The sequence below is a fragment of the Podarcis cretensis genome, assembly GCF_951804945.1.
Source record: "Podarcis cretensis genome assembly, chromosome: 2".
NCBI classification, from domain to species: domain Eukaryota; kingdom Metazoa; phylum Chordata; class Lepidosauria; order Squamata; family Lacertidae; genus Podarcis; species Podarcis cretensis.
Window position 1 is genome coordinate 87650635 of NC_137171.1, and position 18214 is coordinate 87668848.

Below are 18214 nucleotides of genomic sequence, written 5' to 3' on the forward strand. Positions count from 1 at the left end.
AAAATAAAATAAAATAAAATAAAATAAAATAAATAAAATAAAATAAAATAAAATAAAATAAAATAAAATAAAATAAAATACCTTATTATCTTGGCTATAAACACCCTCCCCTCAGAAATTCTGCTGCCACCTGTGTTTTTCTGTTTGCCTCAAAAAACAACTTGGGGGTTTGCAAGCATTCGTTGTGAGTGATGACAAAACAGTAAGAAGACAAAACAGTTTGCAAAGAACATTTGAAACCCACACCACCTGCAAGAATTTTGCCCCTTCTCAGGCAAAGGAAAAACACAAAAGCCCACCCCTGACCTTTGTTTGCAAGGAAAGAGATGGCTAGAAATGGGAAAGAGCTCAGTTCTCTAACAGGCAGGCCTGTTAGCCTAGGCACTAGACATTATGGTGACTTCACTTTCACCTCAGCAGCCAAGAAGCAGGCAGCATGGAGAGCTCCCTAGACAGAGAGCTGCAGCTCATTATCACAGCACATGCTTTGCATAGAAAAGGTTCCATGTTCAGTCCTTGGCATCTTCAGCTAGGGAAAGACCCATTCCTGACACCTTGGAAAGCCACTGCCAGTCACTGCTGATAATATTGAGCTAGACTGACCCATGGTCTGACCTGGTGTAAGGTAACTTCCTATGTTTACATTCGCTGATGGTCGCTCCCCTCCTTTTTTTGAGCTTGTGAAGAGGGTTGGGGGAGCAGTCCAACTTGGACTCAAGAGCCTTGGGCTTAAAATTTGGTGCAAATGTGCAGGGGTGTATATGTCACAAGCCTGCCCCCCTACCACCGCTTTTGGCACACTCAGTGCATACTCAGGCGACTCAACATCCTCACAGGGCAACGTCACATGCAGAGGCATTTGCAGCTTGTGAACACCCCATCTGCAAATAACACCACACCCTTTTACAAAGGGATGTAAGGAAGCATCGTTTTCCATTCTGCCCTGTGTTCACACTGCTTGCCGCACTGTTTCCATTCCACTGCGATTCATTTGCCAGCAAAGACTATGTAATTTGTCTCACTGTCCGCTGTGTCAAAATTGCATAACTTATGTAATTTACGTAACTAATTACATAGGCTACATAAAGGACCTTATCATTCCGTTATTCCACTCCATTCATTTCAATAGAAAGGGACCACAATGCTGATGTGGGGAACCTTAATCAATTACATATTGACTGAAAGCAACAGCAGCAGCAGAAAATACTAACCATATTCACTGGATTGATTTCTGTCTCAGATGTGGGACAAAAAAGCAAACATGGAAAATTTCCGCTCCTGTTTCCATTTTTTTCAGAATTCTCTGACATCCCTCCTTATAACTTTCTCCTTTCCAAAAAAGAGAAAGTGTTCAGGTAAATACTGTGGCCCTTCATCATCATCATAATAATAATAATAATAATAATAATAATAATAATTTATTTATGCCCCACCCATCTGGCTGGGTTTCCCCAGCCACTCTGGGCAGCTTCCAACAAAGTATTAAAATACAGTAATCTGTTAAACATTAAAAGCTTCCCTAAAGAGGGCTGCCTTAAATGATCAACAGCCCAGACCTTCTTTTCAGGAAAGAAAGTTGGAGCAAGGCCGGGCTTCCTACCTTCTCTCCACCCCAGCTATTCATGAAAGCAAAGCTGCTCCTATCTCTGAGTTCCCTGGCTCTCTCCACTATCTCCCGGCCTGTCGTCGCTCTTAGATTCCTTGCACGTAAAGGTTTTGCTTGAAGAGTTTGAAGGAGAGAGAGAGACAGAGAGACAGAGAAGAGAAACCACATTGCACAGTCCTTGTTGATAAGGTTCAAAGCAGCCGGAGATGCCTCAGAAGCACATATGGCCGCTCTCTCTTCCCCCTCCTCCCTACCCCCCAGAAAGCATGCCGTTCTGTGGCAGAGTAGATTGCACACCCTCTTGCCACTGTTATCTGCTCCCTCCACATGAGCTAGAGGCAGGAGGAGGACCAAAAAATGCCCTGTGTTGTTTAAGCATTTCTAACTCTCCTCAAAATGTCAGCTGTAATCTCCCTTTACTCACACCCAAATTCCAAAACGTGTGGTAGATTGTTCTTATTAAAGCCATCAAAAACTGCAAGGAAACTAGCAGATGGAGGACCTTACTCCATATTTCTGCTATGACTCCCCCACTCGCCACACTGTGTAAAGCTCACCTTTCAACACCCCTTAATACACATTTCCCATTATTCTTTTTCATTCTTTCTTAGCCTCATGCTGGAATGACAAATGAATGATGCTAAGAAACCTTGGACGTTTCATGAAAATCAATGAAATTTATTTTCATGGAAGTATTAGGATCAGGGTACAATTACAGCACCATTTTATTTTGACAAGAAATCTCGCTCAGATTGGCTTAGCGCACCGAGAAGAAACCAAAGTAAAATACAGAGCTAGCAACACAACTGTTTCCCAGAGAGCTAAGGGAGGAAATACATCACAATAGAAGAGTGAAATAGTCAAGGAATGCTATCAGCAATGTCTCTCTGCCTTTTTTATTTCATTTCATAAAAATCAGCGTTTTTAATTAATAGCAAGTGCAGCATATACAAACAGCATATGCAGCTTTATACACAGATGAATATCTGTGTGCATGTTTTTGATAATATAATATAATGTGTGTGTGTGTGTGTGTGTGTGTGTGTGTGTGTGTGAGTGAGTGAAGTGATGTAAGTTGAGCAGTTAATGGCCATTGTGAGCATTCGCCAAATCTCACCAAGAATGTACACATAATCTATGGAGGGAATTGGGCATGGTTCTCAGTCAATATACATAATCCCCAGAAGGCATTGGATTCAGCTCCCAGGATTCTTTGGGGGAAGCCACAACTGTTTTAATCCACATCATAGTGCTTTAAATAGATGTGTCCTTTGTTTAATACAGCTAGCCTCTGGTTCCCTGCAACAAATTGTCACAGATTTTATTCATGCTTCAGATTTATGCAGTTTAAGGAGGAGGATGTTCATAAGTGAGGCTGTGCATGAATCAGCACACTAGGTGGAAAGAGTGGGAAGCCAGAGCCTCAAAGGGAGCAGCAGGGTTTTCTGTAGGAATCAGTTCTGAAACATTTAAGATTTTGCCTAGTACCTATTTGGGGCAGGAGCACTGTTTTTCACCAAACCAGTTTCTGACAAGAGGAAGTCCATGTGTGTTCTCACATCTTAAATAATGGTGGGAGGGAAAGACAATGGTGAGCTCTTTCCCCGACAATTACTTTTATTAAGGTAAAGGTAAAGGTACCCCTGCCCGTACGGGCCAGTCTTGACAGACTCTGGGGTTGTGCGCCCATCTCACTTAAGAGGCCAGGGGCCAGCGCTGTCCGGAGACACTTCCGGGTCACGTGGCCAGCGTGACATCGCTGCTCTGGCGAGCCAGAGCCGCACACGGAAACGCCGTTTACCTTCCCGCTGGTAAGCGGTCCCTATTTATCTACTTGCACCCGGAGGTGCTTTCGAACTGCTAGGTTGGCAGGCGCTGGGACCGAGCAGCGGGAGCGCACCCCGCCGCAGGGATTCGAACCGCCGACCTTTCGATCGGCATGCCCTAGGCGCTGAGGCTTTAACCCACACCGCCACTTTTAATTAATTTTTGGAGGCTCAAACTGTTCTTATCTTGGTCTGGGAAGGTTCACACTGCTGGACTGTGAGAATCATTGTGTTATGAAGATCATAAAGATACGAGCTCCCCTTTAATATAGCAGTCCTTTGCTAACGGCTTTTCATTTTAATTAATGTGAAGACGTGTTCTTCAGGTGTGGATAGAGGCACACTATAAATTCTCCAAGGTAACCAACTTATAAAATGAATTCATATTAATCCATGGTGCTCATAAAGCCTCATTTGTAAGGACCCCTATAATTTGGAAACAAAGTGTAAAATTCTTTACAGTTTTTTATCTTGTTCACTGAGATACTTCCTATTCAAGTTTTATAGATGGTGGCAACAAAGTTACCCCGAAAGATGATCAATTTGCAATTGGAGTCACAGAGAGCTGGGTGTGAGGAAGAGAATGTCCCAACCCTTCAGTATTAGGGAATGCCTCCATGCTCACAGAGCATCTTCTGAGATGTGAGTCAGATGCCCCCTTCTCACAAAATTTTCAATGCATGATGTGTCAGAGTCTCGCATTGAACTGTGGCTGACCAGTTACTCAAGGCCAGCCAGTGTGGGTGCTTCTCAGAGAAAGGATATGAATCCATACCTCAAAGAATAAAATTCCACCCAGGAGACCACATTGACTATGTAACACGTCTTGTGTACTGCAAATGCATCCAGAATATAAGAAATGTTTCTGCATTTGATTGATGATGGCATTTTATGACTCAATATTTGCAAGACATACTCTATAACTTTATTTTGTTTGTGTATTTTAGCAAAAATATATAGAATCTAGTGTTGCAATCTTGATACTTTTGAGTTCATAAATACCACTGTGTCAATGGGATTTATGGGCTTGTAAGTAAGTTCCACAATTGCATCCAAAATCTAAAAACTCACCCCCATCCCCACTGCCCATTCTTCATCTCCAGGATCTGAAATCCATCTTTCATCACCAGAAACAATGTTTGATTCATAAATAAGCTTGGCTTCTAATAACTTACAACATGTAGCAGAATTGAACACACAGGAAACTGTGATTAATATTACTTAGCACCTTAGATGTTGCTACCTCTCCCTCCCCTTTCCACCAGTGTGAAACTTAAAACAAATGTGTTAATGAATTATACATAATTCTTCACATCTTATGAAAGAGATGGAGGGGGAACAAAACAAGCTACAAATCCACATAACAGTAACTTTGTCAAGCTTACATTTTACCAGCTTCTCTGCAAGAATATCACGGGGGACTTTGTCAAAAACCTTACTGAACTCAAGATACACTACATTCGTAGCATTCCCCTGATCCACCAAGCTTGTAACTCTATCAAAAAGTGAGATTCATCTGGCATGGGCTTTGAGAAACCCATGCTAGGTCTTAGTAATCACAGCATCCTTTTCAAAGTGCTCACCGGCCAACTGCTTAATTATTTGTTCTAGACCTTTCCAGGTATTGTTGCCAAGTTGATTGATCAGTAGATACCTGTGTCTTCTTTCCCATTTTGGAGATGGAGATAACATTTGCTTGCCTCCAGTGTGCAGAGACCTCACATGTTCTCCAAGAATTCCCAAAGATTATAGATAGAGGCTCTGAGATTACACCTGCAATTTCCTTTAGTACCCATGAGTACAGCTCATCAGGCCCTAGAGATTTGAATTCATAGGTGTTCCCTTACCACCTCTTTTCCTTTCTTGATCTACATCTCCCTCCTTGCATCATTTATTCTGTTTTCACCAGGTTGGGCCCTGCTTTCCTTTTAGGTGATACAACAAAGAAATCTCATGACTTTGTACAAGAATAAGAATATCCAAGGAACAGGGTAGGAGAAGAAGCATGGGGATAGATCATTTTGTCTGCTAAAGGTTCACTTACCCACCCTATCAAGCCTCTAGATTTGTTTTCTGTAGCTCCAGAGGACTAGAACTGATGGGTGGAAATTGCAAGCAAGCAGATTTCATTTAACACAGGAGAAACTTCCTAATGGTAAGGGATGTTTGACAGTGGGACAAACTGCTCAGGGAGATGGTGGACTCTCCTTCACTGTCATGGATGCTGTAGTTGCATCTTGCATCATAGATTCCTCATTGAGCAAAGTGTGGGACTCCAAATTCCCTTCCAACCCTAAAATCCCACAATTCACCAATAGATTGTCTCCATTTTTTAAAGGATGCATCAAGCAATAGGGCCCTCTCCTTTTTTTTAAGATAGTCAACTTCTGGCCCATACAGTGTGTCGTGTTAAAATTTCTGGAGAGACTAGCCATCTGCCCCCACCCTTTAAGTCTTATTTACTTAGGCTAGGATGGGCCATTGATCTAACTCTGTTTGAGATAGCCTTCTATGTTCTATGAGCAACAATGCAAAGAAAGAAAGAAACTTGCAATGAATCCAACTGAATGTGTGTCAGAGTTTGTCACAGAGGATTATTTGCAACGGTGATGGCTCTACCACCACCATTGCATCTGCACAGTGCCTTCCAGGAGGAATGAGTGACTCTTTCAGTTTTGGTATTTAAACACACACACACACACACTTCCTTATTTTTCCACTCAGAAATATAACTCTCCATATTTCCACACCATTTAACTTTTTTTTTAGTCCTCATGAAAATTCATCAGCATTTTAGTGTGAATTTCTTCTATTACACACATTTATGAAAAGCAATTTCCATTAATATAGGTATTTTTTTGCAAAGCAATCTCCCCTAATATCATTTTTTGAATTCTTTTTTAAAAAAGAATTTTTTTTAAATGTGTGGTGTACACTGTGTACAATGTAAAAAACAATATCCATTAAAACAAAAATACAACCTAAGGCCAATGAAAGAATATAAAAATACACAAAAGGCTAAGCAGGTAAAACAGAGATTTTGTAAATAATGCATTTTTAAATGCTATTTTCACTAACATATCCATTATTCATGCACTTTGCCCCAGCCTAGTACATGCATTGTATACACATTATTTGGCTGGTGAACTACATTACAAAATGTGGAGAAGTGTGGATTTTGAAGGATGACTGTGACATAGGTAGGTTCCCCTTCCAATGCAAACTGAAATGAATTTCTCCTCCACCCCTCCTCTAACCTCTGTCCATGCAATTATTATTTTTTTTTGGTATATAATTTTTTATTAAATTTCCTGTTTTACACTTTAGAATATTCATTTAAACAACCTTAAAATGTTAATGACTTCCCTTCTTCTCTTTCCATGGTTCATTTTGCACAGCCTAAATCCCTGCATATTTTACATAAACTAAACCATTCAGTATTCCATTATTACATCCATCAAAGCTTGTTTACACTGTTGAATTTATCTTACTGCTGCCAACATTTTCAAGTGTACACCCCCCCTATATAGTCAATAAACATTTTCCAATCTTCTTTAAACATATGTTCTTCTTGTTCTCTTATTCTATATGTTAGGTCTGCAAGCTGCACATATTCTGTCAGTTTAAGTTGCCATTCTTCTTTAGTTGGGACCTCACTTGTTTTCCATTTTTGGTCTAACAAAACATGGGCTGCAGTGGTGGTATACATAAATAACCTTTTTTGACACCTGGGAATTTCTGTCTGACTTATCCCCCCCCCCAAAAAAAAGTACTTTTAAACATTTTCCCCAATTCATTATGAATTATTTCCCAATTCTCTTTTACAGGGCCAACATATATGAAAGAATGAACATATGAAAGAACGAAGCAAATATTTTAATGCTGACTTAGTTAGGTTTCTCTTATCTGAGAGCTAGTTGTTGACATCAGATGTCATGTAACTGAGCAACTAGCATGGCAAATGTGTGTCTTCTTCCTCCATTGCACTTTAAAAAGTATGCACATGTATACATATACACAATGCCCCTCTAGAATGACATTTCCATATGTGAAATAAAAGTTTAGAAGTTTCACTGCGGATTTACAAATATTATGATAAGACATTTTATGCTTTAGATGCATGGATTCAAGCTTACAAGAAAGGAGATTCTGACTAAGCATCTGGAAGAACTTTCCAACAGTAAGTATGGTTTGGCAGTGGAATGGGTTCCCTCTGGAGGTGGTGGACTCTCCTTCATTGGAGATTTTCAAGCAGAGGCTGGATGGCCATCTGTCATAGATGCTTTAGTTGAGATTCCTGCCTTGCAGGCAGTTGGACTAGATGATCCTAGGTATCTGAAGAAGTGTGCATGCACACGAAAGCTCATACCAAGAACTAACTTAGTTGGTCTTTAAGGTGCTACTGGAAGGAATTTTTTTATTTTGTTTTGACTATGGCAGACCAACACGGCTACCTATCTGTATCTGAATTTTGTGACGCAGATCTTCAACTTAACAATGTGTGCCAAAATGTGCATGTTAGGCAAAAGTCTGCACAAGCTGCATATATTAGTGGAAATAATTTACGGAGATCATTTGTATTAGGGAAAGCAGCTGCAGAAATGCGCACAACACACAACATTGCATACAGATGTTTTATATTAGGAGAAATACATATTAAGATGCGGCTGAAGTTACACGAGGCCTTTAAAAAATTGCAAACTGATGCAAAAATGTGAGGAACTGAACTTAATATTTTATTTTAAAAAATGAGATTCTGAGATTGACAGATTCCTCTGTCCCTCTTCTTGACATACGTTAAAACTCTTCTAGCGTTATGGCCTACTCACATCAATCCACAAGTCAGTGCTCCCTTTGTTCACACAAATGTAAAATGTTCTTATTTATGAGAAATTTAATCCTTGCTCTTCACGGGTAGAGAATATATTAGGACTGACCGGTATTTTGAATTATCATACTTGGTGCTTATCTGAGCTTACAGAAAACTATTGAAATTCCCGCCGTTTCTGGGGACATATGCAAAAAATACGTTGTATGTATGTATTTATCTTTCTTCCCCCGCTTGCCATTCTTCACTCAATAAAAGAGAAAGTGTTGCTCTTGGGAGCACCCCTCACTCATATGTTCGTGGTTAAGTAAAGTAGGTCAAATACTTAATTAGCCTGACTCTTCAAAGTGTTTTGAATAAAACATTCTGCATACTTTTCACTACGAGCTGTGTTCTATACATATCCCCAATCAGGAGTATTTAAAACCCCTTGATTTCAAGGAGACATGGACTGACTGATTGCTAGACAGGCAGATACTTAAATGTGCATACAAATAAATGCTGGGTCCTTGGGGCTTTTGCTGCTTCCAAGGCCAGCTTGCGATTCCTCTGGCTTCATGTACTTAACAATAAATTGAGTTGTTGTTGGGTGAGAAGCAGAGGCAAGCAGGATTATTGAGAGTTATGCAATTAATTAGAAAAGGGGCTATAAAAACTGTTTGGTCTTTTTCAATCATTAGTCCTTTAGTGACTAAGATTATATGTTATTAGCAGGGCTGCCTAAACATCCTGTACCTAAATGGAACATGGACCTAAACCTCACACTCTAATGTTTGGGTGCCTGTCTCCACATTGATCTGCATGCTGTTAAAACAAAACAAAACTGGCACCCCCTCTTAATCTGCCCAGTTTTGTCTTATTTGTGTATCACATGTGAAGCAAGCTCCACAAAGTAGACACCACAACCAAACAAGACATTTCCTTCAGAGTCAGCTGGTGTAGTGCTCTGGAGAAAGATCTTACTTTACGGTCCCAGGGTGTTGTTCAGAGGCAGAGGAGCCTGCCATCTTGCTGCAGTTAAGCTGGTCTAAGTCCAGTCAGTACCTGGATGGGAAATCTCCTGGGAACACCGTGCAGGCCCGCCTTACCCATAGAGGCTAGTGGTGTGGGGTGCCAGGGTGCCAAGTTCTGGAGGGCGCCAGGCGGAAGTCCGGGGAACACCGAACGAGCGCGTTGAGTGAGCAAGGGTGCGTGCGTTACTCCTGCCGAGTGTTAGCTCGGTTTTCCCCCCTTTAGCCTGCAGGCGCCGAATTCTGCAGGCTAAAAGGGAAAAAACCGAGCCAACACTCAGAGGGAGCGGCACATATGCCCTCGCTCGCCCAGCGCAGGCCCGCTCGCTCGGTGCGCTGCCTGCTGTGGCCACCGTAGCACAAAGTGGCCAACTGAGCCGGGAGACACCACGTCCAGCCTCCGCCTCTTCCCTGCCAGAGGTGCCGCCCTCCAGCCGCTGCCCGCCTCCTCCAGCCCTAAAAATAGTTCAACAACTCTGGGAAGGGGGGAGGGCTCCAGAGGGATCTTTGCACCACAGCACTGGATATGCTTAAGATGGCCCTGACCCCATGTATGCTACTTTGGGTTCTGTGATGGGAAAGAAAAAGATACTGTCTCAAGTTCTTAGGCCCCAAGCTAGTTAAGGTGTTAAACTTTTGAATTTTGCTCAGAAGTGGGCCAGAAGCCTGTGGAGTTCCTTTAGGCACGGCTGAGAAGTGATATCAGTGACTGGTCCCAGTTTGCAGTGTAGTGGCCAGCTGCAATTTTTGGGCAGCAGTCTTCAAAGGCAGCCACATAGGAGATGCAAGGTTGTAGTCCTTTTCCGTCTCCTTCACTATCAGACAACTTTCTTAATTTAAAACAAATTGTTTCCATGCTGGGTTAGGGCTCACAGCATGCTAGTGGTGGTGTTGGGGAGGCGGGGCAGAATTACTCCAAATAAATTGGCCTCTGTATAAAAATGTGTGAATAGCTTATACTGGTGAATGACTTTCCGCTCTGTCCAGTCATGCAATATTTTTATGGTGCCGCCATTACAATGTGAGCAAAGCGCACACCTGGAAAGGCCATTTAATTTGTGTTACTATGTTCTTCCTTTCATATATATATATATATATATATATATGCACTGTTCAAGAACAGATTGACTCCAGTAGTAATTTGTCATGTCACCTTCAATAAAATTTCAAACGAAAACATGGAAGATTAATGGGGAAGCAAGCGCGCCACATCTTTTATGCATTTTAGATGGCAAAATATAAATCAAAATCGTGACCTGTTTGTAGGGTGATGCCAAAAAAAGAGAAGTAACACACAACTGCTGTAATAAAGTTGGATGTGCCCCTGTCAGTTCCGCTGGCAGTACTTGTAGAGTTTAACTCTCTCTCACGTTTTAATTGTGCAGTGATTTATCTCATTTATATCTACAGTAACCGCAGTGGATTGAAAAATGAAGAAGAAGAAGACGAAGACAACAACTTTTTCTGATACAAAGGCAGCAGCAGCCTGCTGATCAGAAGTATCTATTTCCCACAGTAATTGGTTTAAGCCAGCAAGGACATCCTTGCATTGTCACTCATTCGCTGTGCTAAAGCTGGTTTTTCTAAGCAGATGCAATAGGTTCTTTTAAAACTCATGACGAAGCAGCGCAAATTGTCTGGCAATGCTTCAGTAAAGCCCCACGGACATCAGTGTCAGTATTTTCTACCTCCTCTCTCCTTAAATGGCCTGGAATAAGAGTTAGCTGGAACTAATTTGAGTAGCCTAGCCTCATTGGCCACAACCTCCCAGCAATCTTTGAAAAATGTTCCCAAAACGAATCCATACAGCAAGGACAAGATAGCATAAATGTACTGGACATGTTGTGTGTTGAAACACGGGGTCCTTGCTACATGTTTTCTATGCATAGGATCAATCTAACTGAAAGAAAATATTTGTTTAGGGGGTCATTAAACAATCATGTAGAAACCATCTTGTGTGTGGGAATGTCTTACTATTTTCTAGGTGGGCTTTTCTTGTGGGAAATCTGCCCACATTTTCTCATGCTGGGCTTGAAGGTCAGCCATTGTTCTACACTTCTTTAAATCGAGAAGAGTTTGATGAGATCATGCAGTCACAGGAGAACTCATTTGTACAACAAATCCAGCCATGACCTCCTTTCTAATGTTTTCCTCTCTCTCTCTCTCTCTCTCTCTCTCTCTCTCTCTCTCTCTCTCTCTCTGTGTGTGTGTGTGTGTGTGTGTGTGAACTGTTGGTTTTGTGTTTGTTTTGAAGAACCAAAGTGCTTTTCTATCAATATTCAAGGACAACCTCAGCTGTTTGGGCAAATCTGTTAAACTCAGACAAGAATACACACACACAAACACACACACACACACACACACACACAGTGTGTATCTCTGAACCACTGAACCTGCTGTAACTCCTTATAAGACTTCAAAACATTTGCTTTTGGACTACGTCTTGTGCTTTGTGTCTCTGGGCAAGATGTTGCATTTTTCTCATGCATTTTTTGCAAATGTTGGCACAGAATACAGACCCAAGTGACTAAATTCTGATCCCAATCCAAAGCTAAGTGTGAAATAATTTCAACTTCTTTCTGCCATGCATTCAATTTGAATATGTGTGCGATCTTTGTTACATAATTTGCTCTGTTTGTCATATAATATTTGCTTTATGATTTGGCGTGATTTTTTTTAATGCTGAGTCTTTAATTAATTAATTTTAATGAAGAGGAAGCTATAATAATACTAAATAAATATTGCACAATTGGTCCGTGCATCTGGCTGTTTACAAGGGACAGTTGTGCGCAGGATTCTGACATTGCAGGGGGTTGGTCTAGATAACTATTGGGATCCCTTCCAACACTAGAATTCTAAGATTCTCTATCATGTCAACAAAACTCAGGGGGATGCACATGGCCTCTCCATCTTTGATGACCATACCAACCCTATGAGCACAAGGAAAGCTTTTGTCAGCTGTGTCCCATTGCTGACAGAGGGGAAGAGCTTGGAGAGACAGGAGGAGGTAATTAGGCAGGAATGCGGAACGAGGGAGGAGCAGCCAAGTTGCAGTAGAAGCCTGAGTTCTGAGAACAAGGAGAAGGAAGGAGGGAGTTCCAAGGAGAAGACACAGACTGATAGTTTAAGATTGGACTCAGTGGGAGGGCCACCGGAAATAGCCTATCCCAAGACTCGTAGGCACGCAAGAATTAATGAGCGGTGTGAACAGGAAAGGAAGTGTAAGTGGGACTTTATTTTTTTAAATTTTTTTTTAAAGAAGACACCAGAGGCCTTTCTCCTGGGCATGGTTGGCCAATTGGTGCCAAAGAAAGATAGAACTTTTTTATGTATGCTACAGCAGCAGCAAGAATACTGATTGCAAAATATTGGAAGACACAAGATTTACCCACTCTGGAAGAATGGCAGATGAAGATGATCGACTTTATGGGACTGGCAGAAATGACCGGCAGAATCCGAGACCAGGGAAAAGAGTCGGCGGAAGAAGAATGGAAGAAATTTAAAGATTATTTACAGAAATATTGTCAAATTAATGAATGTTAGAATGATGTTGGATAGAAATTAAGTGGTTTCCAGCTGTAATGTTTAAAAGATATGAAAATAAGGTATAGAAATAAGTAATAATTAATGGTGAGGATTTGCTGAACTAACATTTTGAATTGGAATACAAGAAAGGAAGGTATGAGGAGGTCTGGAAAATAGGCTAAAAGAAAATAAGTAATGAAAATGTTATTTGGTTTTTAACTATTTTTGTATTTTTTGTATTTTTGTTGTTTTTTATATTCTTCTTTTCTGTTTTGTCTTGCATTGTGCTGTTTCTTTTTTGGAAAACTTTAATAAATATTCTTTTTTTAAAAAAGGAAGTGTAAGTGGGACTTTAAAAGTGGGAAGAGGAAGGGGCGGAATTCAGACTCGGCAACAGCTGATTTGGAAGCAGAAACTGAGTGACTGAGCTCTAGAGTGATTTGTGTGTTTTGAGCAATTGTATGAAATAAATACATACATAAAATAGCACTAGTCCTACTCTAGCACCTATGCCACCTTGCTCTGGCTTAAAAAGGATAAGAGAGAACTGACCTAGCTAGTCATTTCTCTGCTTGGTATGCAGCCTTGCTGCTATTTCACCCAAAGATTTATTTAGCACTACATGTCAGTTAGTAGTGGCCTGCTGAAGTGGCTTCCCAGCGCCAACAAACTGAACCACACATGGGTCCATACTGTACTCACAAGCTTGTCTAAGGTGTTATAAGAAAAACTGCTCTTCTGTCCTTTATAGGGTATCCAGGAGTCCATATAGAGTCCTTCTAAGGTTCCCTACTGGTAGAAGAAAGTAACAGAGGTCAATCAGATTAAATTGAGAAGTAAAGTGGCTAGTAAGCCTGATCTTTATTCAAGGTACAGGGTCAGGTACAAGGTAGCTGATCTTTATTCAGTTGCAACAGGGTCCCCACTCACCACACGCAGGAGGGAGGAGAACCCTGAACAATGGTGTGCAAGCCCTTATATAGACTTTTGAAATTGCCAACCCTGTAGTCCAAGACCACCCCCCTAAAACATCATACATACATCACAGAAGGAGGCAGTCTACAGCAGAAATCCTGTCTGCCAGGATACCTCATAATGGTCATTGATTGCATTACCTGGACAGTCTGGCCATTCTTTTGCAATGTTTCATACTTTAGTACCTGAAACCAGGTCACAGGCTCACCCTATTCATACACAAATGCACCCTTAAGACAGGATTTGCAGGCAAAAAGGCAATGGGAAGGCTTTCCCCATTTGCCTCCCTTACTGCAGAGGAATATTTGAAGAAGGAAGAAGAAGAGAAGAGTTTGGATTTGATATCCCGCCTTTCACTCCCTTTAAGGAGTCTCAAAGCGGCTAACATTCTCCTTTCCCTTCCTCCCCCACAACAAACACTCTGTGAGGTGAGTGGGGCTGAGAGACTTCAGAGAAGTGTGACTGGCCCAAGGTCACCCAGCAGCTGCATGTGGAGGAGCGGAGACGCGAACCCGGTTCCCCAGATCACGAGACTACCGCTCTTAACCACCACACCACACTGGCTCTCCCTCATTTGCCTCCCTTACTGCAGAGGAATATTTGAAGTCATTGGGAGAGTCAAAATGGCTTCAGGGTTGCTTTCCCATACTATTTCAGACACATGGTTCATATATTTAGATATGTGTGCGTTTATGAATATTTATTTTATATTTGAGACCTTAACATTCTTATAACAAAGGGATGCCTCTTTCTTCATTCCAACATTTTAAGCTAGGACAGCTCCATGAGCACAATATCAAAGAATCTGTTATGTACTGAAGTTCTCACCCTGGGCCAGCAGGGGGATACTGTAGATAGTTCAGGTCCACATATGCAAATAAGGGACCGAAAGTGACCTTCAGTGATTGGATAGTTACAGAAAATGGTTACTGTTGCGTTCTAGTGGAGCTCTATATAAGCAGGCTGGCTGAACCCTTCAGTTCAGTTCTGTTCTGGCCTGTGAATAAACAAGAGCTGTTTGAAGAATCGCTGTGTCGTCTGATATGTTCACCCACAACTTAACAGAATTTCTCTTTAAATGCTCCTTGGAAGGGGGCTGCACGTCATGACCTGTACATCTTCCTTTCCTTGGTTGTCTCTCCCATTGTTAAATTTCAGATTGTAAGTTCCTGGGGACATCGCCTTGTCTTTTCTGCTGTGGTTGTTTGCTTTGTAAAGCAGCAAACACATTGATACTGCTACATCATTATCAATTGTTGCTGTTGTTGCTATTTTTATTGGGAAGAGGGAGATTTTTTTTGGTTAGGAAAAGGACTTCCTAATTACAATGAGGTAATTAAAAAAAATAATCCTCCCTCCTGCATTCTCTGCCTGAATTTGATTAGTTTCTTTTCAAAAGAACTTTTTTTCTTTTGGTGGGGGGTTATTTAATCTTTGATCATAAAAAGATCAATCCGCAAATGTACAAACACTCTTAAAAGAAGCATTTGCCAACTGTTACAAACAACATGATGCGCTGTGTTCTTTAAAGGCTTCCAGAAGAAGGCAGAAATGGGGCTGTGAAAAGATAGATGGGTCTAGCTAGGAAATTTTAAGGAGAGATTTGAAAAGAGCAGCTGCTGCTTTCCCCTGATTAGTTCTATAGCTCACCATCAAACTGGTTTCAAAAGAAGATAAGAACTAGGATTTTATAAAAAAATTTTTTTTTGAAAAAAATAGAGGTGTCTAATGAGAAACAGACAAACAGCTGCTGCTAGTAACATCATTGCTTTCACTTCTGCCCTGATTATGCAGAGAGAATGATAGGGACTTGTGCCTTCCTCCCTGTTCCACAAGACTTTTCTGAGCTCTTTCTAATTTTGCAGGTTTGGAAATAGATGTTTTCCCTGTACTAGCTAATGCTTCCAAAGCTGCTAAGTAGGAGATGCTTACTGCTTGATATACTTAGCACCATCCTGCTCATCCTTTTACGGTGTACTGCAAATATTTAGCGGAGAGAGAAAATAAAGCAAAAGCTAAGTTGTATAAACTTTTGTAAAACTCCATGGACATTGAAGGTGGCTTAGAGCATTTGATTCTTGCAATGTTATGGCTGAGCAAGGGGCATCTTAAAAAGCAATAACAAGTTACTGTGCATCAAAGATTCAGGGACATTCAAAGTATGGTAGGGCTGCTATTAAATGACTGATAGCACACAACACCACCGTCATAATCTCTTTCTGTTTTCAAATAGGCTTATACTGTGTAGAATGAACCAGTTTGGCCCCATAAGCAAGTGGGACCCCTTGACTGACAAAAAGAACTCACTGTACAACTCAAGTGAAGAAAATAGCCAGACACATCTGTGTCTGTCTGGAGTGGGGGGGTGTGTTTCAGCAGAAATATCCAGCTCATCTTGGACCCCACACATGACGTAATTACAGTCTATCCTGCTCCAATGCAATTGCAAGGGAAGATATTGTTAGGAATCTCAGGTGAGATATCCATGCAGTGGAAGTTTTTCCCAGTACCAGTCACCATACAGAAGCAGAGAAAGGTTCACATAGTTTACTGTTGCAGAAGATAAGGCTCAGAAAACAGTTTGGGGCATAGAGATATATTGCTTGTAGGCTTTTGCAGTTACAGGTTTATATAGATACCTACAAATACAAAGTATCTCCGTTGCTCTAAATAAGTTCAGCAATTTAAGACGTAACCCTGGACAAGTAACACTGACTGGCAAACAGACTAACAGACTGGCATTACTGAGCTGACATGCATTAATTACAGATATAGTGTGGGCACTGGACCGTTACCATAGCAACTGGCTTGGCTGACCCTACACCTGTGATTAGCTCATCCTTGAGGTGATTTAAATTCATGAAGGAAATTAACTCCTTCTCATGTCCAGTTACTCTAACAGAAATCCAGAGAAATGGGTGTGTGGGTGTGGGTGTTTGAGCACAAAAAAATACATTAAGTATTTTGAACATATGTATAGTACTTTTTCCTGCCAACCTAGCAGTTCAAAAGCACGTCAAAGTGCAAGTAGATAAATAGGTACCGCTCCGGCGGGAAGGTAAACGGTGTTTCCATGCGCTGCTCTGGTTTGCCAGAAGTGGCTTAGTCATGCTGGCCACATGACCCGGAAGCTGTACGCCGGCTCCCTTGGCCTATAGAGTGAGATGAGCGCCGCAACCCCAGAGTCAGCCACAACTGGACCTAACGGTCAGGGGGTACCTTTACCTTTATAGTACTTTTTTTTAAAAAAACACACAAAACCACTTATGAGGTAGTCTGAATTCTGAACTTGCAGATATATGTTGACATCGATCAAGAAGTACCCAAATAATTATTGGTCCCTGCTTCACCCTGCCTCTGGCATTCTAAAATCTGGATGAGATGGGTTAAGGATCCTATTCACTTACCCAGGGTTAATCATGATAGAAGCTAATGGGGCTTGCTTCTGATATGTTTGATAGGACTGCACTTCAAGCCATTCAAATACATGTGGTGGTAGAGGATCCTGGCTCAAAACATGGATGCACTGACATTCAGATCTCCTTGAACTGTACTGTTCTATGATTCTGTGACAACGGCCATTTTGCATCCTCTGCAGATAATGAGCAAAGTTTCTCATTGATGTTAACGGTGGGACATTTCATCTTGCCATCTGCTACAGCTGCTATGCATGTGTCTGTGATCATGATATCATTAACTATTCCATCACACATTGGCACCATGTCCTGGCATGCATCACTGGAAGCTGGCTGGATGCTGCTGTAGATCAGCACTGCTGGTCCCACCCTTATTCACAACAGCTCAGCAGCCTAGTGTCAAATGAAACTGTGGATGAGAAAGTAGGGAGCTCTGCTTATACACAGACACAGTATCTTTGAAACACTTGCCTATGGTCTGTGTTATTGGGAGAAATTCAAAATGTATGGTCCTGCTAGATAACTTGTCCAAAAATGTTTATTTGGAGCTGGTGGAAGTGGAATACTTTCTACTTAAGTGCCCTATAATACAGATTTAGTAATGGAGGAAGAATGTATTTAGACTGCATTTTGATATGAACCAACCTAATTCACCAGTTCCAGACTTATATGTGGATCGAAACAGTTAGATTATGCACTTCTCCAAGTCTTGTAATGCAGATATAGTGGGTCTACCTGGGGCATCTGATGCGCTGATTGGCTGCTGCAGTTTGTGTTGCTACAAATGCCATGTACTGTGTCCATCTCCCATTTGCTGGCATTCTTGTGTTGTCAGTTGTGTGCTACTCCCCATGGACCTTTTCCTATGTGGTGTTGCAGTTCATACACACCTGATAAGGGCACTGGGAACTCTCCCCTGCATCTCAGCTGGTGGGCTTAGTTCCCAGAGTGATGCAGACTGAGCTGGCTCTATGTGTTTTGATGACTTATTTCCACTAGGACCAGTTCTGCCAGTGTTTTCCTATCTC